At 43.9% G+C, this 25,813-nt stretch overlaps 1 long non-coding RNA gene across 1 annotated transcript in view; it reads right to left on the bottom strand.

Annotated features, from left to right (window-relative positions):
* LOC115338568 overlaps positions 1–17,625 on the bottom strand; it is an 89,621-nt gene extending 71,996 nt beyond the window's left edge. The window contains exon 1 of the long non-coding RNA XR_003922429.1: positions 17,574–17,625. This is a non-coding gene — a long non-coding RNA (uncharacterized LOC115338568). The remainder of the gene's footprint in view (positions 1–17,573) is intronic.
* Positions 17,626–25,813: the final 8,188 nt, after the last annotated feature.

The following is a 25,813-nucleotide window of genomic DNA, read 5'->3' as shown; positions in this document are numbered from 1 at the left end:
AGACAAAAGTCTTAATAACAAATGTCCCCCTCCTCCTCCTTTCTCTTCATTCTTATTGCTGAGCACGATGTCGTATGGTCTGGAATACCTCTTTGGTCAGTTGGGGGCCCGGCTGTGTCCCCTCCCAAGCTCTTGCCCACCCGCAGCCCACCGGCCTTTGGGCTGGGGTTGGCGAGGCAGCCTTCACACCGCGGGAGCACTGCTCAGCAGAGGCCAAAACATTGCTGTCTTGTCAACTCTGTCATAGCTACAAATACAAAGCACAGCACTATGATGGCTGCTGTGAGAAAGGTTAACTCCGTCCCAGCCAGACCCAACACACGTATTCAAAATATTCCCAGGAATTCCCTCTTCAGAAATGGCTAGAATTTCCTCTACGGCTAAAGCATATGACTGCTGAAATGTTATTTCCTTAGTTCCTCAAATATAGCAGGTGGCTACTCCAAATTAGGAACTTAATATTTCCTTAATTCTTTCGTTAGTCTTATTTTAATCCACTAATTATTTAAATGCCTTATTTATACTTTAGGCTTTTTCCCCTCAACTTTGTAGACAGAGAGCAGACTGCAGCCTTGGTATATCTCGAAGGGATTGTACGTGCCCATTGCTATCTATATCCTTCTGCTCCAGTGCAGCACTTGGAAATTCCCCAAATGAACAGCTAATCCTAGGCAGAAATAACGTTGTGCTTTCTCTGGGAATTGACTTGGCTCAAGTTCTACAAGGGGTATCAAATGAAATAAAAAATGCCCCAAGAACACGGAGCACCAGCATCTTTAAACTACACCCTAAGAATGCGCAATAAAATGCTACGGAGCTGTATCTAAACACAAGCATGGGGTAAATCTTCCTTTCCACACTGGTCAATACTAGTCAGGAAGAAAACCTGTCTCAACAACAGTAAACTTTTCCCACAAGAAAAAAAAAAAAAAAAAGAGAAAAGAAAAAAAGCCTTGGAGCAGCTTTAGAAGGTTACTTGGGGTCTTTGCTTCTTTACTGAAATGTGGGCTGGTATAAATTTACCTCTTTTCTTCTCAAAAAGAACATTCCAGGGCTGGCAGAGGTATGACCAGACCTTTCTGGTTTAAGGGTCTTTAACCCTTAGAGAATAGAATTGTTATAATTCACCTTCTTTTCTTCGGTGTTTTTCAGCTGATCTGGGACCTGTATCTTCCTTTGCTGCCACTTCCATGTTTCTTCCCAGAAACATGAGTTGTGCATTACCTGTGACCTATCAAGGTTTTTCTCTTCAATAAAAACAACAAAGCATGCTTTTTGGAGCCTACTTGCTCTGCATAGACTTGAATGAGGTGCTGGCATCTGAACTGCCTAAACACAGTGAAGAGGTGGTCATTTTGTGTGCATCTAGTTACTACCCAAACCCCTTAACTCCACAAAACTAGTTCCTTGCCAGTTTTCAGCCCCCAAAAGGATGCATATGCCATGAACCAAAGTCAAGGCTCCTGAATCTAAGCTTGCCCCTTTCTCAGTCCAGAAATATCAAATGCTCTGCTTTCTTAGCAACTGTGGGCATTCAACATATCGAGAGACTACAGCAATGCAAGTTAAGAGAAGCTACTTTGGCATCTCTGACCAGCTCTGCTCCTGACATTATGTGGCAGCAGCAGCTGAAGAGGAAGACAAAGAGCATTGCAGTTTTACGTGAATTTGCTCCGAGTAAGGAGTCTGAAAAAATGCAAAGGTCCTTAATTCCTGAGTTTCTTCTGAAAAACTTTCCTTCTTTATGTAAAACTGGCTGATAGAAAACATCAGGTGATATTATAAATAGTGCTGTCCAATAGATCATAATTTCTGCAAGCTGAAGCATACCAGCATGGCATTATATGAAAATAGGCTGAGTGCAGTTTTTCCCTTGCAGTTTATGGAAAATGTAATTGGCCTTTTTCTTAAAAAAAAAACAAAACAAAAATGAACAAAAAAAACCCAACCAAAAAAAACCCACCCCACCTTCAGATGCTATGACAGAGAGAAACAGGTTCCTAGATACAAGCCTTGTAATTTTTCTTTCCAATGACATATGGCAGGGCACAGCGTGGTCCAGCTGGTAGTCGCTCAGTTTAAAAGCATCTCTCCCAGGAAGGGGGGTCAGCCCTGGCTGGGGGGTCCCCACAGCACCGGCTGGGAGCGTGGGTCCGAGGTCACCGAAGGAAGGGGCTGCCCTCAGCCCCGCTACCCCTGAGCTGGTACCCCAACCTCCAGGAGGGGGGATGCTCCGGGGGCCCTGATTCTGCGCTTCACGTGCACCATCCAGCTGTGCCAGGGAGAGACTGCACACAGACAGACAGCAGGAGGTCTTTCCTACGCACAAAACACATAAGCCAAAACTGAACTTCTGCTGGCCACCCCTTCCCTAGCTGTTCGCTGTTGTATTTCATAGCTACTCAGCTGTTAAGCTAAATGCTGTATTCCATCTGTGCTTTGTCTTGACAACTGTCATCCCAGTGAGCACTATCTATATTTCAGGAGCAGAGAGGTTTTTCATCATTTTAATTGCTGTCTTAAGTCCTGCTCCTGAAAGGAACCTCACACTGGCCCAGGCTCCTAATTTTCTGTGATGGAAATACCTGAACAGAGGGTTTATCATACGAGTCACGAATGTAGCCATCATTCTCCCTGGGGACATGAAGTACAAGCCAACTCTCCAGATCAAGGCCGAGTACTACAAGCACGTTAAGGATTGTGGGCAGCATTTTCAGAAGTGCCTGTGGAAAGGTCTTCACGAGTGAGCAGCAGGGAAAGGAGCCACAGCAGGACTCTGAACTGCAGCGGCTCCTTCACACCAGCTTCTCACGGGCAAGTTTTGCTTCATGCTCAGGATGCTGTGAAGTGGTCTAGCTTAAGCCGCTTCTAAAAGAGCTTTTAAAAGGCTAGGATTCAGGAGGCTACTCTCTTCAGCCTTGAGGTGGTAAAGCATAAGAAAATTTTGTCAACGTGTGACTGAGGACACTATTATGCTCAGAGAACAGCAAGTGTTTAGCAAAGCACTGAGTTTTGACACAATCAAAGCAACTTGACTCACAGAGCAACCGCTCAGTCAGTCTGATTCAATTGCGAATGTCTGGCAAATAGCAGGATGTTAAATGCAGAGGAGCTATGAGCCGTTCAGTTCTTTGTAAATGGTCCATTTGCTGCAATAAAGAAATAAGGGTCAATAGGGGACTGCTGGTACTTATTTATTTATTTCATTTTTAATAAAGTCAGTTCATTCAGGACCATTAGGTTACATACCCAACCAAACCTAGAATCTTACCAACTTCTTAGAACGTCCTCCATTTTTCCTATTGCTTTTAACAAGTTTTTATACCTTGGTTTACATATAACTGTAAAATGCTCACAAGGGAATTTCTTCCTCTAAGTTCAGATATTACCCATTGTAATGAAGTTCCAGTCCTCTCTCAGGTGCTACGGTAGTACAAATACCTACAATAATAACAAGCCAAATGGCTTGCTTCTGTAACTCCATTGATTTAAAAGTGCTAGCTGCAGATAATCTGGGATAATAATTCCCTTCGTGTGTTAGCAGATAAAACCACTAGCCAAAAAGCTGCCACAATAGCAGCAGATTCACTATCACAATATACAGGACTAAGACTATTCTTATTTATATCAGCGCAGAGTGATCCACCTTGAATCATCATTAGGCGAGCTGTTGTTTGGAAACCAGCCATAGGTTTTTGATAATGTGGTACTTCTTGAGATAACCCAAACAGAAGATGCTCATTGGAACTCTTTCATGGAAAGCAAACAGAGGACATACCCAAGAGAGGTCACTGATCTTCACCTCAGGCACGTTTGTGAGGGTGTGGGGTTGGTTTTATCCGGGCTTTAGAAACTGGTGCAGTAAACAGCTTTAGACCTGATCAAATTCTGCTTTTGGATACAGTCTATCCAGTTCTATTAAAATCAGTGGAATTTATCCAAAAATATATTGCACGATCAGCCTCACCTCATGTCATTTTGTCTCACGCTTAAGTTGAATTTGGCATATGATTTGGTCGGTGTTGCCTTTGGCTTCTGCTTACTTTCCTGTATGCTCGGATACTCAATGCGGGTTGCCCTTGCTAACCATCTGCACAGCAGTCCAGGCTCAGGAGCATTTAGTGGATGTGCTTTACTTTGCAGGTGATGACTCAACGTAAAGACACAGGCTGCTCCTGGAGAAGCTGTCAAAAATGCTTTTGCTGACATAGATACCTGTAAGCTGAGAGTTTAAGTCACATATTGTTTCTTCTGACCCAAAATCATTACATCTGGGCATTTTTTTCTGGCAAATTTGAAGGGATTTTGTACACAGCTATTCACAGCTACAATTATTCACATTTTTGTACCGGTATTAGGAGTGTTTTAACAAATATTTTGTATGGGAAAGCTGAGTTGTGAAAAGGTCTTTTTGTGAGGTTAATTCCACCCTGCCACAAAGCCACTGACTAAAATGTGTTTATGCCAAAGATGATTATGTACGTTTTTTTACGTTAAATTAAATACAGATGATAATTACAATGAATCACTGCAAAATGGCTGTACAATTTGAAAATGTAATTAAGTGAAAAGTGTATTAGCTTTCAAAAAACGTTTAGATGGCTCGAAGTGTGCTGCCATGGCTTAGATTATTGCATTCCTGTGACCACGACTGATACTAAGGACCATGTTTTAATGGTGTTCTAATGATTCATCATTGAGGATATTCTGATGACTCGATATTCTGGCAGATGAAGTGGATTTACAGAAAGATGTCATTTGGGGGAAAAGCCTCCGATAAATTTGAATAAAACTGCAAAAAGCTTCAGAAAGATAGATGACTGTCATCATTTTTATATGTGTTTTGCTATGTAATTGCTTTTTCACTGGCGGTGCAAGTTTAAGTCTTCAAAAATAGGATTCTGTTTCGCATGAGGAATCAAAGCTTAGGGAGTGAAATGCCCTGCACCCAAACATACAGAATGCGTTACACTCTGTGGCTCCTGTCGGGGGGGTTCAAAAATGCATGCCCATGTCCTTTCTCAAAGCCACGTGTCCCTGGCACTCATCTGCCCCAGGCAGAGGACCAAGGAACACCTCGAAAGTGAGGGAGCCGTGAGGAGAGAAGCAGAAGCGTGTCCCCAGGCAGGAGGAGAGGGAGCAGAACTCTAGGGAGCGGGACTATAACCTGGTGGCACGGGGACAAGGATTTTGTGTGGCTTGGTCCCCACCGTGCTGCCGGTGGGCATCTGGGTTGGCCAGCCCCTGCCCCGTCCCCCACCCCCCGTTTGTGTGGGTTTCACTGGCTGAGAATGTGCAACCGCAAACCAGCCGGGAAGAGGAAAGCCCGGTTTTGGGAGCAGCCTGCACCCCGAGAAGGTGACCGGGAAAAGAGACGTCGTTGCTCATCACCCTCAGCTTTGGACAGATGTGTGCCGGAATTAAATGCACTGCTCAGGCTCGTTACCTAAAGCTCCTCGCAGACTAAATGAGGAAAATACCAAAGAAAAGGTGGACATCTGCAGCGATAGAGAAAATTGTCATCTAAATATCTGTGCTAAAATAATCGGAAGTGTGGTACAACAGTTACCCAGAAGGTATTTGTGTAGCTGCATAGAGCAATGAATGGACTGCAAGGAATGGATCACATTAAATGCAGTTAATACTGCTCCTGTTTGCTCTACTCACACATTCAATAATGCAAACCGGTGCCTTATATATGCACCGAGAAATGCATGCCCCAAAGCTCACTACGTTGTCTCTCCATAGACGTGCTTGTGCTTTGCCCATTTCTCCTTGCTGTTGAAAAGGTGCTGAGAGCATCCCCCCCCCCTCCCCGGGGGCTTCGGCTGCCAGGGCTGAGGGGCAGCTCCCCACCAGCACAGCCGGGGGCAGCCCCATCCCTGGGGGGACACGGGGGGGCTCCCAGGCAGCCTGGGGGGGGGGCTGTGGCTGCGGCTGCCCCCCCCGCCATGGGCCCACAGCGGGGCCGTGGGGGCTCGGCTGACCCCATTACCGCCTTCGCCTAGCCCCACCGTCACCCTCGGCCCCCGCGAGGCAGCCGGAGCCCTGACGGCTGTATTACAACAGCCTGTGAAATTTGCTTTGTTATGTTATTTCTCCATTATTATACTAGAGAGTAAAAAAAAAATAAACTGCCGAGAATGTTAGTATCAAACTGCAATAACTTCCCTTGAACTGGATAGTAAATCTTCCTATCTTTTAACTCAATATAGCAGGCATAACATTAAATAAAATTAATACTGCTACTGCTTGCTGTACTCATACATTCGGTAATGCAGACCTGTGCTTTATTGGAGGTTATGTATAAATTTAATATACATACTATTACAACAAGGTCACTTTGGAATAATCTCTTTGATTGATTCCAAGGAGGAGGCATGTAGGGGGAGAAAAGTAATCTTGTATGGAAAACACACAGTATCAGCCTACACGGAAATGGCACAACTGCCTGTTTTCACGTCACACTATATAAATGGCAACTGTTACAGTTTTACTTATACTGCACAGCCAAGCATGGTTGCAGCTTTGCCAGCTGTTTTCCATAATAAAATAAATTCTTCTAGATTCTCTTCAGTGCCGGCCTTCGTGCCATGTTTGTCACTTTAGTATCGGAGTACTTTACACACACAAAATCACCTTTTGGTTTTTCTCTTCAGATGAATTCTCTGTACCAGCTCCTCCACTTTGTGCTATCAAAATAATAAGCTATCAATCAGGATGAGAATGTCTTATGAAAACAAGAAAGAACAAAAGTAATATTCTCTAGAACATTTCTCCTCAGCACAATATTGCAACCAAACACTGTGAGGCAACTGATGGCACGGGAAGAGAAATTTCCATTACAGTACGTGTGTGGACAAAAGAGACCCAAGCAGGAAGCACAAGCTCCCTCGCTGTGGGCACAGCGCATTGTCAATACCTAGTTGGTGCTGGTCAGCAACATTTGGGCATCTGTCTCAGTGGCCAGATGAGGCTGATATTTAAATATTAGTATACTTGTATTACACCCTTGGCATTTTTTCAATCTGAAATGGCTGTGAAACTTTAGCAGATTCCAAGGCACCAACCACCGTGCTCCTCATTTCTGACCAGCAAGCAAAGGCCACTGGATTCTGGGTCAAACCCAGCAGCTGTGGAGTATCTCTTCAGCTAACTACCTTGTTTCAAAATCATTCCAAGGGAAAAGGAAGTTATTGCAACCTTTCATAAATTGCTCCAGCAGATATTTGATCTGACTATGGAAAAAAAAAAAACCTGTTCATTGTTATGACTTTTAATTTTGTCAGCTGTCAGTTAGTGGAGGTTAGTGTTCCACTGTCCTGCTGGCTTGAGAGCCCTCTGTTACAATAGCTGTTCCCCACATAGGTGTTCACGGACAAATAATTCTTCAACCATTCCTTTGGTATGCTCTACAGAGTCACTTCCTCAAACCATTCATTTCTAGGCTTTTTTTCTCTGATTCTTTCAGTGTTTTAATACCTCTTCCCTGAACACTACAGGTTTTCAACAACTTTCTTGAATCATTAGCATGAAAATTGTCTTCCACTGTGTTCCCATTAATATCAAAGAGGTGATAGAGTCACTTTGTTGTTATTCAACATTTCCTTTTGCAGATGCCCAAGGATCCCATTAGCTCTTTGACCCCAGTGTTGTCTGGGAAACTCAGGTCCAGGTGAGGATCAGTGATAAGCCTCTTACCTCCTTCAGGGGCACAGCTTCCCTCGGCAGACCGGCCCGTGCTGCCATGACAGCTTCCCATCTTTGTTCGCAGACACGCAACCTCTCCCTGGAAGGGACTGACTTGTCTGTATGGCTTTCATGCCCCAAGGTCTGCATGTGCCTCAGGCGACCTGATGGCTAAAACTAACAACGATCCCACAGAGAACTTCAGAGCACCTGGCTGGAGTGCACACCCTGGCCATCTACTCAACTCCGTGTCAGGGTGGGACTCAAGTAAACTTCGAGATGCTTTCTGCCTTTTTACCCCTCCATCTTCCCTTGTTTAAGGTAGGGTGGGAGTCCAAAACAGAACTGCGGGGCAGGCAGGAGTTCCTGAGCACCCTGATGAGGTCTCTGAGCTGGACAGTGAGCGAACAGTGGCTGAGGACTGGGAAACTGAACAAGGACTCGCTCCCTTCGCTGTTTGTCACTCGTGTTGTACAGTGTGTTCATATATGGTGTCTTCTCTTAGCACTGGAAGGGGAAACAGAAGTGCTTAAAACATCAGAAAGTCCTGTCTCATCACTGATTGAAAAAAGCAGCCATATTTTCCACAGAAGATGAGTACAATAGGATCTGAGAGTATCATAGGCAGGAGACGATACAGAAAAGGTGTGCTTGGTGTTCGCTTTCCTTACCATTTGAGTACAACAAGCTGTTGTGAGTAAGTAAACTTTCTGCCAAGGTGATGCACAAAATCGCTTGAACTGCATCAGGCCCAAGACTGCAGGTGGCAGATCATCTTGGGCTACTTTCGAACTTGCACCTAGATCTACTTTTTATAATTGCAAGTTCTCAGGTTGGATACCTCAGTGAGCAGCTCTCACAGCTTTCCTCAGTCATTGGTTTGTGCCACAATACCTTTGACAAATAAGAGAAACCTTTCCCTTTTTCTTTGTTATATGCATAAAAGAGAAAATATCATATGTGTTTGTCCTCCATCCACCCTGACTGTCTCTTTTTTTCACTACTCAATGATACATTAGATTTAAAATGCCAGATTGTTCAGGGCTCAGCCCTCCATCAACTTTTGCCACGCTATTGATCTTCCTGTACAAGCTGTAATGTGTAGAGGTTCTGTGGATGAATGATGCTACCAGAATTTTTTCTTTTACTGTTGGTATCAACATTTTAAAATTTATGTCATTTGGTTCCCCGTGTCACTGCTTTGCTAACAGTAGTTCTCCATCCATAACAATGTTTTCCTGAAGAGCCCTGATTCAGCTCTTCTAGTGTGAACATTTTTTTACTCCTTTAAAAAGCTTTTAGACTCTTTAGAAAAGTCAAAAAGCACTCACTATAACTGCCCTCTTCCTTTTAAAAAGCATTTGTGGTGGACTAATATATTGCCTCAAACATGCTAATTACATCTGATAATGGCTGGGTATTGCATTACAGGACAGGTGCAGTAAACTCAACAGCAGCACTCTACTCATTGTGTTCCATCATGCTAATGAAAGCAGTAAATCAATGACATGTTCCAAACCTTCGCTTGCCCCAGAAAAGAGAAACACTAACAAAATTTAGCACATCCAGCTTAGAGGGGGATAGCTCTCTTTGCACCCTGGAAAGGTTTAAATTCTCCTTTCAGCATAAGGGCAATCCTCCAAGATGCTGAGCATGCAATGGATCTGAATGTACGCTTTTGGGGGGGGACTGTATTAACTTTGAAACAGGTACGATATTCAGATTAATGATATGAACAGCACAGGGCTGAGATGAATGATATGAGGGACAGAGGGCTATGGAAGATGATTTTACAGAGATAATAGAAAACAAGGAAACTTCAATTCAGAAAGCCAGGTAAGTCTGTTTTCCCTGTTAGGGTACAAACATGCAGAAAATGTCAGTCTCCAGAGCCAAAAAAGTGATAGGAAAGGACTTTGAAACATTGCCAGCTCATAGTCTGGAGAATGAAGGTAAAATTAAGGCTAGGTTTGAAAGATCGAAGACTTAAATGACTTCCATTAGAGCTGTACTTCATTTGTCTAAAGGGTGAATTTTCAATGTTGTGCAGTTAAAGTCACTGATGACACATATCCCTGTTATCTACAGGGTGTGTACACCTCAGTCTGCATGTACTGAACGGATGCTTCTCCTCTGACTTTTTGGTATTCTTCCTTAAGTGCTGTAGCATATATGGACATTCACTTTATAAAGCAAAAGGTAATCAGAAATAGCTACTAGTAATGCCCAAACATCGCTAAGAACTAAATTTGCCACGCTGAGAAAGGCCAACATATGACCCACCTAGATTTTCAGTGTCAAATCTGGTCAGTACGCTAGATGTTAATGCCTTCAAGGCAGTGACACATAGATACTAAAAGGCTGCAGGCATTAGCCTACCATAGGCTGGCGTGAAAAGCAATGAGAGTAACCAGGATCCACGTTTCATTTGTGCAAGGATCTGAGCATCTCTTACAGTTAGCGCAGGACTGAAGATGTTGTTCCAGTTCTCCGGTCAGAGCTGTTTTCATTTCAACGGACCCTCTGCATCCACCTGCAAGGAGCCTTACAGAATCTATGGAAATGAAGTGGATTCTTTGCTAAGGGCTGAAGAGAGGTAAGGAATGTATCACATCACAGAAAAGCCTTCAGTTGGCTCTGTTAAACTCTTCCACTAGCTGATAACGGTATCCGTAATTACTTGTTAGGGATAGTGTTCTGCCACTGTGGCAGCTGGCTCCTACACATCTTTACCTCCGAAGCAGAAGAGTTTTGAAGTAGGTCAGCTCACAGCATCAAAGGACAATGTCTGAAGTAAGGTCATTCAGTCTCTGTAAGGTCTTTGATGAATATACACAATTTATAGGTATGGCAGACACTGGCAGTTGCAATGCCCAAATTTCAGTTCCTGTTATAGCAACACTGCAGTACTTTATGGTATTTATGACCCCTTTTGTTTTTTGTTTTGGGTTTTTGGTTTTTTTTTGTTATTTAGGTGTTAACAGTGTGCAGGAGCTAAACCAAAAAGCAAAGACAGAATTTGCCTAGAGAACTTAGTGTAACTGCATTGTAATTTTTCTTCATAGTTCACACAGAGAAGTTCCTACGACATGTTTTTTTCCCTAGATTTTTATTTTAATAATATCTTATATGTGACATCCTTTGACATTTGGGAAATCCGTCTAAGCATTTATTGAGGTACCATTCTGTCTGTCTTGCCTTGTACAAAGTTATTCCGTAAACATCTCAGTTTGATGAATGTGTACTGAGTATGGAGTGGCTCGACAAGAAATGGGTTGGCTGGCTCTTACCAAAAGAGTGGATTTAGGCAAAGTGTAAACCAGACTCTTTTTTCTAGAAGATTTAAATAGAAATTCATGCATTCTCCATACAAAATTGTATTTATATTAATCACTGTGTTAGAGAAATTTAGGCACAACACTTGCCTCTGTCAGCCACCTCGAAAACTGCCAGTCTGACACCAGTGCTAATCTGTGTAATATACTGCTTTTAGCTGCCATTTTGGAGGTGTTCAAAAGACTCGGTCTCAACTAGCGAAACCAAAGACTCCTTAAACAGAGGGCGAAAGGAAAGACAGGAATGAGAAGAAACAGGGTAGGAAAGGCTGGTAAAAAAAGCAGTGGCTGAGGACAGTGCTGGAACTTGTACCTTTCAAAAGGCATCTGGCAGCCAGCCAAAGCTGACAGCGATCCTGGTACCCTCTGCTCTCTCCCTCTAGGACTGCCTGGCCGCGGCACCTCCCAGCGTCAGGATGATAACGGCACAGGGGGATTAATACAGTGGGCTCTGGAGTCCAGGGCACAACAGTGAAACTCGTTTGTCTTAGCTTCATATCTTACCAGTATCCAAATCAAATTGTGATCATTCAGAATAGCCATCTGCTCATTATTTTGTCCACTAATTGACGCTAATTTTAAGTGGAACAATTTTGAGCAAAGAAGGTCATCAGTTTCTATTCTCCTACATCTCCTACTTACAAGCACAATCTCAGCGTTGCCACACTTGTGACTATCCAAAAGCCTTTGATTAATTAGATTAATTCAATTTTTCTTTCTTTGGTAAATTTTTATAAACATTTTTCTGTAAGGGGATGAATTGGATTTCTGTTACTTGGAACAGCTCCTCTGATCTGTGTGCTAAATGCCTCTCCTCCTCTTTGCTGTGTTTAATATGCAAGAGAACTGATCTAGCTGAGACACAACTCCAGGATATTTGTGTCTGTAAAGCTGAAGAGTAATTAGATGCTTTCTTCTGAGGGACAGAGCCTGTGCTACACCTCCACCTTAGCTTTTCCTTATGAGTAACTTCAGTAGGGAGTCATGACAATTGAGATTCACTTTCCAAGACACCACCCTCTTTGGGACGGGAGGTTTCCCATCACCCTGACTGGGAATGGGACTTCACTGGTTAGCAGGACGATGCAGGGGCATTTCCACACTGACCCTGTCTCTTTCCCCCATGCCTGCAAACTTATCTCCAGACTGACTTGTAGGTTTTGACACATATCGGTAAAGTCAACTTGGTGAAGGTAACTTGTAAACTGCAGTAGCCAAGAGTCTTAATTTATTGTATCCTCTGCCACTGCATTACCATTTTAAAACTCTTATTGTGTCATTCACATTCCAAGTAATAATATACAGATTCATAATAGCTGCCTTAGAAATACGTGTGGTAATTTTAACACATTCGCAATAACGAACTTCACTGCAAAAAAATCCTCCTTACCTAGGAGGAAGCAGCGGAGACATTCAAAACCAGAAAGGTAACCATTTTTCAGAGATGACAACTGTAGTACATCCAGACAAATAAAGACAATCCTGGAGTCCAGGCATGAGATGAGCTCAAAAAGGGCAAAGATTTACTCTGCATCATACCTCAAGCCAATCTGCTTTCCAGTCACTGGAACGGTTCAGACCGCTGACCATCTGTCCCAGGCACGGGGGGTTAGTGCTGCGCAACAGCCGGTAGACGAGTCCCTCCAGCCAAGCTACTGTGCTCGTAGGAGACTTTGCGGGGTTTAAGAGTTTATCTTCAGAGTAGTTTCTCTAGACACAGCAGCAGTACAGTAACTTTCCCTTAGTCTTTCTGCTTCAGATCACTTTCAGATTATTTGAAGCCGATTTTGCTCCAGCCAACCCACATCCAGTCCCAGCAGGTAGCACTGTTCCCTCAATACTGAATGACTTTCCTCCCTTTAGGCTGCTTATTGATTTCTTTCCATACTCTTCCTAGTGTTTGTTTAAATATATATGTATATCTCCCGGCTTTTAAGATAAGAAGAAGAGAGATTCTGTACTTCATCATGCTCTCTGTGCTGTCTCTGAAAACCTTGAGAGTTTTGCAGATTATCATATCAGGTTAAGCACTGAAACGTGCCACTGATTTCCAGCTGAGCTGCTTTTGTCGCTCCCCCTGGGCATCTGATCTCTAGGTGCCCAAGTATGGGGCTCCATTTAAAAATCTGAATGTTGTAAGAAATTATAAAGGGCAGTATTGTTAATGTATATAGGGCATTTTGGCTGGCACACTGGGCGCTGTGCATTGTTGTACGAGTATTTGGCCTTCAGGAAGACTTCGTGATTTGGAGATCATAAGGAAGGAGACAAACAATGCAGCAAGCAGAAAGCTGTTGAGGATGTTTTGGAAATGATGGAAGTTCACACAGGGCAACAGGGATATGGAGGAAAGGGGGTGGGATGAAGGAAGGGAGGGAGGAAAGAAGGAGAGAAGAGAGGGAGGAAGGGAAGAAGAAATGTCATCCTTTTCAGTGCTTGGTCTTGCTTCTCTTGAAATAACTGAGAATTTTGTGATTGTCCTAAGAAGCAACAGGAGAAAAACATTTTGTACACTCACCTGCAGGTAATAATATCCCTCTCCTTAAAAAGAAAATAAAATTAAAAGAAGCCCAGATATCTCCCAGGTGCCAGTGCTCAAGGAGGGTGGGGATGTCCTATGCAAATAAGGCTTCCTTGAGCACTGCCTATCTCTCGTCTCCTGTCTCTAGCAGAAAGCAGTGTGTAGACTGCAGAGCTATTAATTCACACTGAGACCGATAATCACAGATCTCTTTCCCCTCAAGGTGCTCCATGTCCAGCTTCAGGTTTCACGTGGGTCTAGCGCACGTCACCACAGCCTTACTTTGGGTCCACGCTCTTGTTTGGTGGCCTGGTGGGACTGGTGCCAGGACCAAGGAAGCACTGAAAAGAGGGCCACTAACCAGAGCACTGCAGTCAAACAGGACTTCTAAGGTGGCACACCTCACCGCGTGCCACGGTCTCTTGTATCACCCATCCTCTTCCACGTGGCCCAATGCTCCAGGCACCTCCCCTGCATATGCCTCCTCTCAGGAGGACGGTTTGCATAGCTTCGTTTTGGCATCAAGACATACTTGTCACTTAGCTGGCTAATCTAAATAAATGAATGTGCTCCTCTTCATTCCGTTCAGGCACTTCTTATTATTAGAGATATTATACGGTAGGGAAAGGCAAAGACTTGAGCTAGTGTACCCCAGGAGTTCAGCTGCAGCAGTCTCAGCTACAAAATTTGGAGTGTCTTCAGAGTCATCCAAGGAATTAGCACTCCAGCTTGTCACTTCAGACACACTTTAGGTACCGAATATTTCCAGCTGTACGTAAGGTCACTGTCATTTATTTATTTTAGTCTCCAAATACTGCAGTACGCTCTTTTTTGCTGTATGTCACACTACTGCTCCCTGCTGCCCAAGCCTATTTCAGATCCGTAGATCCATTTTATGCCACCTATGCATGAGACAGATCGTATACTGACTGTGGATAACTGGCTTCCTAGAAGCAGAGGGGCTGCTTGCTGTCAATGAGATGTTTGTCTCACCATGATTAATTACTGTGAAATGCCCACAGAGATTAAAAATCATGATTAATTACTACAAAACGCACAGAGATCTTAAAGACTAAATTCTACCACTAGCTAAGTTCACCCAAGAGCTCCTGTACATCCTGCATCTGGGCACACTTCTGCAACACGCAATCAACTGATAAAACTCCCACAGAACATATGGTTAATTGTCAGGAAAAGGCTAAATAAAAAGAGCTATAGCAAGTTCTGTGTCAATATTCGTACATATGCAATGACTGAGGTGTTAATAGTCTATTCCTTTAACTGCTCCTTTGTTTTTCGTAGACAATACTAATTCATTTCGAAAGGAAAATACCCTTTAAAAGAAGCAATTATATTGTTGTTGGTTCTTTTCTCTTGATTTGGTGTGCTCAAAGACATAACAGTTCCTAAAAGGTTAACATTCCTTCAGAGTAAAAAATGCTAGATCCCATCTATAGGATGCATTTCTTTCCTATTTTATTCAGCACAGAGGCTGAGAAGATTAATAAGCTCCAGTATTTTACACTAAGCTTATTAGAGATAGAAATTTTAATAGGTTTGAAATCATCTTCTAAAATGCCACATTAAAAGAACAGCTAAGAGCAACTTACTCCCTTTTCAGGGAACTTCCCCAAAGACCTTTATCGTTCACGTAAAACCCAGATTCCAGACCACACCGTATCATGTGGCAGCGAGGGAAGGGTTAGTCAGTCCACCCCGACTTCTGCCACATTTGGTGCTCGTTGGGTTCACGATAGCCTCCTCCCTTCTGGCAGATGAGCACTCATAAGCACACTCATGCTTCACCAGGCAGAAGCAATCTGGTGTTATGCCGGGAGAAATAAGATGGGGCAGAGGAGGTGGCAGTCGGGGTGTCTGTCACCTGCACAAACAAGTAACCGCAGAGCGCTGCAGTCTGTGTTGGCTCCTCCAATTGGTAAATCCCCATCAAAAACACAGGCTCTTTGAATGAGAAAAATGTGTTATGCTAATCACTTCAATCCTTCTTCAGTTATCCATGCAGAGCTTCACTGCATTATTCAATATTTTTCAGTCTAATGCACTGAATTAAGTCCTTTTAAAAAAAAAAAAGTTTTGTTCCTGTAACACTTGAAATTCTTACTGAATTTTATCTTTGGGCTTTCTGGGAAAGTATTCCTTTCACCTTTTCTTTCTGCTAACCGCAATCCGTTCAACAGAGCTTTGCGACGTTGCTGTCCAGCATGTTGCAGTTAAAACCACAGGGAAAAAAAGGTGCTCTGAGCAGTGGGATTCCTTGTCAAGGTAATTTACCCAGATTCACCAACGTACATAAACCCAAGAACTGTAGAGACCTTTAAATACACACACACTACTTATAAGGTCTAGGTGCAGAGTAATGGTATCTTTTGGTAGCAGGTATTTTTTGCATGGGGGTTTCATTCTACACAGAGGGTTGGTAGACACAGCAATTTTTTTCTTTTAGCAGACCTCTAAGAGAAAGATCAAACAATCAGACCTGCTAAAGCCGAAACAAACTCCCTCTTTCCCTTGCCTCCTCAGAGCTTTCCACTTTCTCCAGTTTTACAAGCCTGGGTGAAGAAAAACTGCTGTGAGAACACTGTGAGCCATCAAACCTGTATTCCTTTGGGATTATTATTATTTTAATAAAGCCAAAAAGAGATGTAGATTCAAGTGTGAAAAAAGAACCATCAAAATTTGACCTGGGAACATCCCACCCTCTGCTGCTTCGATATTTTCACCCATACAGTGTTCTTCTTTCAGGAACAGCTATTGAAAAGGCTCCAACTTAAGCCTAAGGATGAGAAAACCCACGAGAGGGCAAGCTGTAAATAATGTTAGAGGAGATTAGCTTTATCTAAGAAGTGGGTCAAAGACCAGGTATACCTCTCTCAAAAAAGTACCTACGAGCTGACAACACAGACCTGAGCAGAGAGTAGAGTTAGGATTGATGAGGATACTGAGATTTTCTAAGACAAACAGAAAAATCAGGATATCATTATAAATGCAAAGATGTGACCCACTGACACATGACTTGATGTCCTTCCGACAAAGAGCTCCAGACTGTACTAGCCTGGGAAACTCAATCTGTGTATCAGAGTATCGGCATACCTAGAAAGCTGGCCTTGCTCCTCTACTTCTAGTACAAGCCAGTTGCTAAAGTTGCAAATGCCCCTTTAAAATGCTTAGGCTGTGGAAAAAAACCCACAGATTGGCATAATGAAGTGCAGCTATGAGAAACAGCTTTTTAATGGGAGAGCACAGATGTTCTGTGCATGATGGCTATAGTCTAAATTGAAAAGTGCCATTGTTTGGCCATCATTTAAAATCATGATACCCTAGAGGAGACATTTCAGGACATGCACACTTGAGGAGCACATAGCTAAGGTAGAGCTAAATTGTTATCTCTGCTCTGCTCTGACTGAGTGAAAAGAAAATGGTTCTCATGTGCACGGAAAGCAAATGATGGAAAATTGTAGTTGGGGTAGGAGGGGAGAGCAGGAGTGAAAGGCAAAAAACACGGACAGCAGCAGCCTCCCATCAGCAACCGCAGACTGGTTTTTTTTTTCCCCGAAGCTGGGACTGCCGCAGCGGGTGGGAAGGCAGTGCCGCTGCCCCGCAGCCCACAGGCTGGCAGCGTGCTGGCACCGCGATGGGAGGAAGAGGGAACGGGATACGGACTCCCAGAGCTTGTTCCACACGGCAGAGGTGCCCAAGTCAGCCGTGCCGTACCGCTGCACAGATCCCCTCCCGCAAGTTCTCCTCTGCCACAACACCACAGGCATCTTGAGCAACATTTAGGCTGCTGCCATAACAGAGCAGAGCCTGCCTTGCTGACATGGTGAGCACTCCCACTCCCCTTATTTTTCCTCCACCTCAGAGCAACCACTGTACATGCTCTGAGTTAGGGATGCTAGGTTGGACCTCCCAGGTGCGGTGGTAATAGAAGTCATACCTCGTATTTCATCAGTCAGTAAATAAAAAGTAGACACCAGCTGGGTGCGCACAGCTCTTCTCCCAGTACCTACCTTAACTTGGGCATTTCCCATCAGCCGTGGATGGCAGCCCTTCCCTCCCCCTTGGAGAAACAATGATACCCTCCGGATAGTGTGTTTATAAGGAGGGACAACTGCCAGTCAGACTCATTGCTGCTTGAAGTAGGAGACTTTGAAGGCCTCCGTAATATAATGCTTCTGGGGATTTTTCCTTCCAAGACAGCACTGGCCACTAATTCTGATTAGCCAGGTCAGTTATACAGCAGCTAATTATGTCCAGGATTGCAAACAGCCCCATATGCTCCCCAAATCTGTTTCACCAGCACTTCTCCCCACTAACTATCCAACAGAAACAGGGGGATTCCATTTAATGAGCAATAAATCTGACTTTTCCACACACTTCACCACTATAGAAAAAAAGGGGACAGAAAAAGCTGAAGAATCATGATAAGATGATGAGACAACTACAGTGAAAAGAAATCCAGGCATATTCTGATTGCTTAAAAACTGTCAGATTTATCCCATGGCAAATCATGGGGAAAGAATTGCCAATCAGAGCCACTTTCTTCTTAAGACAGCAGGGAAGAGGGGGACAATGGGTAGAACCTATAAGAGTTTTCACTGGTCAGGAAAAATACAGAAAGGAGGAAAAAAGCCCATTTAGTTCCTATGCTTCAGGAAAATGCAGGTCTCCTTTTTTCCCTTTCTTTTGCTTATCTCTCTTTCTGCTCCCTCCTTTTTGCAACCTTACATAGCTGTCAATTTGGGAGTGAGAAAGTCAAGATTCTCTTCAAAAGAGTCTGATCCCACAGAAGGTGTGGGAAGTGGTCGAAAAGCCTTGGCTAAAGAAGAAGAAAATCCCTGGCTCCCACTTCTCAAATGCATACTTTTACCACTAGACATTATGGAAAAGGTATGTTGTTGGAGACAGGTATCTGCATGCTTCACGAAAATTAATCCTCAAAGCCTAGCATAAAATACAGTCACAGATTTTTGTTGGTTTGTAAAGTTAGCTCATAAAGTTGTGTGGAATTGTTTTATAACATGCATTAAATGAAGCAGAAAATGAAGCATGGGTTCTTTTGGAAAAAAGAACATCATCTGCCTATAACAGAATTTCACTTTTAACATTTTTTCTGTGACTATAATAGAAATCTGTTTCCATCTTTGCTACGATTCATACAGATATGTTGCTGGGAAGGCCATTCTCCTTGCTGAGCGGTAGTTAGGGGCTGGGAAAAAAAAGCAGCTTTACGAGATTCATTATATGAGATTGACTGGGCAGAGCACCGGTTAATATTATTTTGGCTTTGGAGTCTGCATACATCATTGCAGGTGTCCAGCTAAATTGTTCTTAGAAGCAAGTAGATATGACACAATAAATAACACCATTCTGTTCTGTCCAAAACTATCTGCACCTAAATGGTCTGAGAAGCACAAGCAGCAGGTACAGTGCTGACTAACTTCTGCCATTAAAGTCAATGTGCCACAGTCCTCAGTCAGTGCTTCAAACATTTCTGTTTTTTTAACTGCAGTAGGGTTGCCTAAGCTACAGAATTTTGCATTTCTATTAACAATCCCCTGTTGGGCAGAGATCTCGTTAAGGTTCATCACTCTTTATTTATGTTTTCAAAACCTGTAGCTGCAGTAAATACTGGTAGTTTATAGTCAGCTGTGAGAAGTAATATTGACCCTCAGTCTACGTACACCAGTCTGCTCCCGTACATTAAGTACCCAGCACTGTCCACTTTCTCTACCGCTTTGCCTTGCACACAACTTACATCATCTGAGTACTGTTAATTGGTACTTATACATACAACTCACAGCATAGATATGCACACAATATCAGGGGTAGAAGGGAGTAAGGTAAGGAATAATAAAGACTGCAATAAGAGACAGAGGCAAATGAGAGGGTGGAAGGACAATACAGTAGAGCGCTGTTCCGAGGGGGCTAAGGGAGAAGAGAGGATGCTGCAGCCAGTTACCTTTGTACTACCCACAGTCATTTATAACTTGAATGGATGAATAAAAGGGTATTTTTTCTCCCAGCTATCCATCCTGCTAGCTGTAAGTGTGAAAATATGGTAAATATCCTCTCCAAAATGCATTCCCCGCTTCTCATATCCCACTGTGTGCAGAAACTAAAGTTACATTCATTTTAAAACACTTCTTGACTGAGTTCTTCAGCGTCCTCAGGTATGGGAGCAGAGAGTTAATCACTGTTTAACTGCCAAGCTGGTTTTGCCACTTGGTTTAAACATTAACTCTCATAAAGCCTAGTCACATAAGATCCAAATCCGTGAGACACCAAGCACCATCCTTGATGCTTAATGACCTCAGCTGCCTTTGTCTTCTGGAGAGGTTTAGGATGAGGTCATTAAAAGCAATCACCAAGAAGTCATGCCTGATTAACCTTTCAATTAGGGCTTGATCCCACAGGCAGGTATGTGCTGTAAGTGCAGAAGCCAAAGGCTGGTGCTGAATACTCAGTGTTTGCTTAGTGCCTGGTCAGTGAAGCTCAATAACAGAGCAAGCAAAGGCAGAGAGGGAAAAAAAAAAAACAAACGATTGGTGATATAGCCAAATTTGTGCAGCCTCTGTGCTGAGTCCTGCAGAGGAGGGGGAGGTGGGCATGCCCAGCCTGAGCTGCTCGGGATGAGACCGTCACACCATTGGATGTGCGTGAGGAATTCCAGGTCCTGCCTGTGTGACAGAACAAGCAGGTCACTCAAACGTGACCTTGCTGGAGATGAATCCAGAATAACGTGAAACCAGAAGTGAGGGGCCAGTATTTGGCAGTCAGTTGGCCAACTCCACACACAAGGCAGCTTTTTTGCTGTTCCAGGAGATTGCAGCCTGTGCTGGGCTGCAGCAGCAAAGTCTACCCAGCAGCCCTCCAGCAGCTTGGTGCTGCTCTCCCACCCGTCCCAGACCCTGTCTTGGTTCCTCACGTATTGGCCTGGGAGACAGAAACAAACATAAATGACATCTGAGAAAATAATTTTTCTCCTCTGCTGGTATTTTCACTCTTGTTTTGCCTTCATTTTCTGTGTCTGTCTAGCCAGCAGGTTTATGTAGGAGCGTTTGCTGAAGCAGCAAATGCTGAGGCAAGCTATAGACTAAGAACTTGTAGAAATTATTCAATGCATAAGGAATAAATTAAAAGAAATCAGATGATTAACAAACAGAAAACAGAATCCAACGACTTATTAGTCATCAGCCCTCCTTAGAAGTTCTGACCTCAGAACGGTTGGTGGCTGTTTCACACACCTTAACTGAGTCTCCCACTACCTCCAGAGACCTTGCCACAGCTGCTGTTACGTCCCTGAGGAGCTCTTCAACAGCCATCAGACCCCAACAGTCACTGCAGATAGGCAATGCAGGCCAGCTGCCCCGCAGGGAACGGTGGTGACGGCGGGACCGGCAGGGCTTTGCCGGCAAGGTCCATCCCCACCGCCCCCATGAGTCCATCAGGGCCAAGCTGGGGTGGTAATGGGGTTAGCCCAGACCCCCATGGCCACCACATCACTCAACAGCCACCAGATGTAAACTCCCAATTCGTAGATTTCTCACAAACTCATTGAGAAACAGAGCTAAAATTCATTTGTGCTACTTAGCTCAGTCAGAGACTTGGCCGGCGTGATCTTGCTGTTCCCAGGTGAGTTAGACTTTGGGGACTACTAACTGCCCTCCCTGGAGTCATGGGAGAAGAGCTGTCTTTGGTCAGAATAGCCGTAACGTTGAATGAAGGAGAGGATCTCTGTCTACTTTGTCTCAAAGTCAGCCATCAGTTAATCTCTTTCGGTGTCCCTAATAATGTTGATTATATCTATACCACTTTACGCCACTGAAAAGGGAGTTTGGTTTCCCTCCAAACTCCAGTACCTCCTCTAGGCGTTCATGACTAATACGTCAATCACTCTCTTTCCCGGCTGCGTAGTTACACTCTTTTTTCCACGCTTCACATCTCCTCTGCTTTGGGAGACAATTTTTGTCTCTCAGAGCTGCCCTCGGTGGAACTCGCCATATGCCTTCAGACGCCTGCTCTGTCAGCTGCCGCCCTGCCCTTCGCCTCTGAGAGTTTCTCCTGGGGATTTAATTTGCAAAACATAAGGAGAGGGGAAAGCTGCCACTATGGTGCCAGCAGGAGAGTCTTCATCGCTACAGGACTTCGGTACCTGAGGATAAGCTCCAGAGAGGGTACCCGTGTACTCAACATGGGTCTTCAAACACCAGGTATGGAAAGCCAAAAATATGCGGTTTTCAACTGGGATTTAGTTACTATTATTTCAGGGGATTGCTGTAATCCATCCAAAAGACTACTCGTGCCATCAAGCACAGAGAGCAGCGGACATCTCTTGGTGGTCATTTGCATCCCCTGTCGACTCCTAACGCTTTCACCCTGCATGTCATGTCACAGGGAAGGACCCGTTCCCCTCCAACGGGGCCGACATCTCCCCTCCAGCTGCCCTGGCGATCACACTGCAGATTGTGTCAGGCTTCCTTTAGCCCATTGGAAATTAAACGGAAAATGAAATGATGTCACCCAGCGAGATGGAGAATAGCAGTCCAAAAATACTTACTACTCTGGTGGCTATCACTGCCATCTAGAATATCCTAGGACTGGCTTTCAGGCCAGATGTCTAGATTTTCTCTGGAAAGGAAACTGGAGCAAGAAGCACCAGTTTTCAGAAAGGTGTCATTCAGGTTACCAGCTTTGGCGTGAGTTCAGGTTGCAAACCACAGGGAGATGCAGATAGTCCCCAGCCACTCGGCTCAGGGCTTCTTACTGACTAACTGAGGAGACCCTCAACTCAGCACAGGCACTTTCCTGGATCCCATTTTTAGGTACCTAGCTTTATCACGTGTTACGGCAAGGTGCCCAGGCGACTCACGCGGGGAAGGGAAGGCATCCTAGTAGGAGTCAGCGCATCTAAAAATCGGGAATTGCCCTGCCCTGCCCCTGCTGCTCCCAGCCCTGGGGACGCCCAAGCCCCGCTGCACCCCGGCAGACAGCCTCGAAGAGCCGGCGTCCAAGAGCTGCCGCTGAGCTCTGGGTTTGCCTCCGTTGGACTGAGCAGCTCGGACACACTGGACCTGCGTTAGCCCGCACCGCTCTCTATGCCGGTATAAAATCATGATGAATTATCCAGTCCATTTTGGCTCCGCGCAGAGCTATCAAGACTCTCAATATGCAAATGGGATCTTGTTTATCATATGATAGATACCGTGTAACGCAGCACCTAAATTACACTGAGTTTGCAATACCATCTGGTTTCATCTTTCATTACATTAGGGGATAACTTTGTTATATTTGACCTGAAAATTGGCACAGGAATAAAGCAGGGCCACGGCTGCAGTTCGCAGGGGTGAAAAGCTCTGCTCACTCACGTGAGGAAAGTGTGTCTCAGACATAAATCTCTTTTCTCATCTTCAGGTCCGGAAAAGAGCAAATACCAAGAAGGCCACTGCCAAGATCTAGCATTATGCAGAGGTTTACCTGGAAGCGGTGTTGGATGAGACTGCCATAGAGGGGGGCTTCCATTCAGATTTTCTCCTGTGACAGGAAAAGGCTGATGTATGGTGGCTTGAGGAAGAAGGAGACGCCAGTGAAGGCTCAGAGGAATGGCCCACAGGTATTAAGTTACTCTTGGTTTGACAGGATTCTAAGACAGAGAAAAGAAAATATTTCACTTCGCTTTTAGCAAGCTCCAAGTCTTCCTATGACTTCAAAGGAACAATAGGCTAATGTATTTATTTTATTGGTCATGCAAGGAGGCTAAAGGGAGTTGACTATTTCTCCTTGTTGTCCACATTTTACTCAATCACCCAAAACACTTTTTTGAGCTCCTCTTGCAGACCAGCTCTCTGGCTGATTAAACCACAGTATGATGATTCATCATTGTCTGTCCATTCCCACTTTACTGATGGTCTAATTAAAACGATTTTTATGCCCAAAGATAATTGCTTTCTTCTATTATTACTCTGAAATGTTAATATAATCTAGCTCACCAGTCTCTGTGTCTATCACTAGAGACAATAAATAAATTAAACACAGAAAAATGATGTTTAAATAACATTAGGATTGAGTTACAAAATTACAACAGCACAGAAATTCCAGTTAAGGCCACACAGTGTTGCCAAAGACATTTGCTGTACATATGGCTGGTTGTTTCTCAGAGTCCCAGCAAAGGTGATGCTATGCACCCTGGGTGCTTCATTAGCAACACATTACTGGCCTTATAGAGTCAAGTGAAGCAGAAAATCATTTTACAGCGGTCATTATTTTTATAAGTCAGTACTTACTGACAGTTGTTACCCTGCGGCATCTGAAATATGTGGAACAGAAGAAGTTGGCAAATGTTGGCTTTCCAGTGGAAACCTCTTCAATAAACTATCTATCTCATTAGTTTATAATTTTTTAAAAACTGCTTTCTCTAGTGACTCTCTGATAAAGGTAGTAGCACCAAATTACTGCCCTCAGAAGACAGAAATAGTGATCAAAAATAAAATTGCCATAAATGAGCTATTTCTGTAAAGAGCCATCAAGTCAATATCAATATTTGATGTTTTGATTTTAAATACCCAGAATTTTTTTTTTTCTTCCTTAATGGTCTTTAACTACCACCACCCCCATATTCAATCTGTCACTATTTCCTAGTTTTCAGCACTTTTCTTTCATCTGCGTTGCTTATTCTGGTCCTTCATCAGCCCCAAACACACACGTGTGTAAGTGTGCATGCACATATGGGCATGAGCAATGCCAGTTTGATTGTAACTGATATTTGGGGTTGGTCAGATGCATCTTATCCATCCTCAGAAAGCTACAGTGTGCAGATCATCAGGCCCAGCTGAACAGCAAACTTCAAATTTATCCATACGCTTTCTGTCATTTCCTAACCTGTATCTTTACCCTGTGCTTTTAGTGACAATTGTGTTAGCTGCCTGATCTCAGCTGGTCTTTTTAGTGAAGCCTGGAGAAAAAAGGGCAACAAACACATTGGCCTTTCCTGAGACATCTGCTGATAACTTTCCATCCCTGCTGGACTGAGCTGCAGAACTTTGTAGTAACCAATATTACCACCTAAATGCTTCACTTCCTTCTAGGCCTGATCCATGTTCCTGAGGCTTGCTGTAAATTTCCATAACATCAAAAAAGCTTCAGAACTTTACTTCTCATCCAAGCTGACCCCACAAGCAGAATTTTTATTTCATGGGGAGAATGTTGGACTTTAAATATTTTGAGATATCAGACTGAAGAGTGAAGTTTTTTAAGTCTAGAAGAGCTACTTGAAGTTATTCATAGAGATTTGTGTGGTATACTTTCAACACCCTATGGTTAGATTCATGCCAACTATAAGAAACTTGGTTTTAAAAGACAAGGTCAGTGAAAAGCAAGGGCAGATTTACAGGAGATATGAAGGGTAACTTGCTGACAGCCTGACGAACACCTTGGGACACAAATGACGAATGGCCATCCTGCTGTCTTCCCTTCCCAAGCACTTCTTCTGCAGATGCAGCTAGTCCTGAAATGGCCCTCACACAATGCTGCTCCTCTCAATCCCACCAGTTTTCTGTCACATGTGCAGCACTCTTAACTTCAAAAAATAACTGTGCCCCCTGAGAGACCTGGGTGTCCCGTCCTTGTCCCTTGACTCCTAGTCCCTCATATGGCCACAGCAAGTTGCGGGCTCAGCCAACTCAAAATTGTTTGGGACGTTTGCCAAAATAATTTTCAGGTGGTCCTTAACCAGCGTCAAGCCGCCGGTGAAGTTGCAGGAAGCATCAACTGTAATGTGCCTTTTACAACACAACAGACTTTTTTTCTAAGTAGGGCAATACTCAGCTCACATGAGGAGCAAGGGAGAGCTCTCTTGGGGAAGCTGTACCATATGCCTGTTTCATCCTAGCATTATCAGCCTCTAAAATTGAAATGCTCAGGGCAAAGGCTTCTGACTTAAAAAAAGGAAATGCCCCCTTAAGCCCTTCCTGACCTTTTTCTTCTCACACGGATGCACATGTGTACTTTCTGGGGACTCCATCTCATTTCCCGCTGCTGGGACCACCCGTGTGGACATAGCACTCAGCCCAGCTGCTCCTTGAATTAAGCCTGTGCTGCTTCATGAATGCATTACCTGTAGTAATCGTTAATTATAGATTACAGCTTGGTATTACTGATGTCCCATTCTATGTGGACTGGTTTAAGCTCTCTCCTAGAGCTAAGGAACTGATGTGTTCATTGCTAAAAACCTTCACTGACAAAAACCAACAAA

Source organism: Aquila chrysaetos, chromosome 2 (genome assembly GCF_900496995.4).
Source record: "Aquila chrysaetos chrysaetos chromosome 2, bAquChr1.4, whole genome shotgun sequence".
NCBI lineage: Eukaryota > Metazoa > Chordata > Aves > Accipitriformes > Accipitridae > Aquila > Aquila chrysaetos.
This window is presented reverse-complemented; position numbering and strand designations above follow the sequence as displayed.